A 595-nucleotide genomic window follows, 5' to 3' on the forward strand; every position below is an offset into this window, starting at 1 on the left:
GGGAAAGAGGGAAAAGAGAAAGGTGAAAGATACGCCTTATACGGAGAGTATGGAGCCGCTATCGAATACCACAGGCTATCGAAAGCTTTCAAAAGCTCGTGTGATCGGTCTAGTAGGCTAGAGAGACGTCGAAGCGAGGGGTAAAAAAAATGACGCGTCTCGACGCGCGGCGCAACGCGATCCATAGAGAGAGCGACAGGGATCAATTGCGTCGTCTGTACTCGACGACGTGGATAAATCAATTGTACTATGCTACGGTGAAATTCGTAATTTGAAAATAATTGATACTGGCCGGTGGTGACATGACCGAGCTCTCTCTTTACCCCTTTCTCTCCCCGCCGGCCACTCTTTTTCTGTCCCGCCTATTATTTCCATCAATCCATTTTCACTGGGCAACAATGGCGTTTACCCGTTAGTCACGGAAAATGTCCTACAAAACTGCGGACAACGGGTATAATTGCGTGAAAATTGGGTGCGGCCTCGCGCGCTTACGGCAGCTGCTGCTCACTTTTAATTAATTAAAAGTCCCGCCGCCGTTTCGTCATCGCGGATACAGAAATATCTCTATTTCATCCACCATCTACGATGCGTTTCC

At 48.4% G+C, this 595-nt stretch overlaps 1 protein-coding gene across 1 annotated transcript in view; it reads right to left on the reverse strand.

Moving 5' to 3' along the window:
* Syn1 (Syntrophin-like 1) overlaps positions 1-595 on the reverse strand; it is a 341,618-nt gene that overhangs the window by 335,093 nt on the left and 5,930 nt on the right. The window lies entirely within an intron of this gene.

The sequence above is a fragment of the Eufriesea mexicana genome, unplaced genomic scaffold (assembly GCF_001483705.2).
Source record: "Eufriesea mexicana isolate 0111107269 unplaced genomic scaffold, ASM148370v2 scaffold294, whole genome shotgun sequence".
Classification (NCBI taxonomy): domain Eukaryota; kingdom Metazoa; phylum Arthropoda; class Insecta; order Hymenoptera; family Apidae; genus Eufriesea; species Eufriesea mexicana.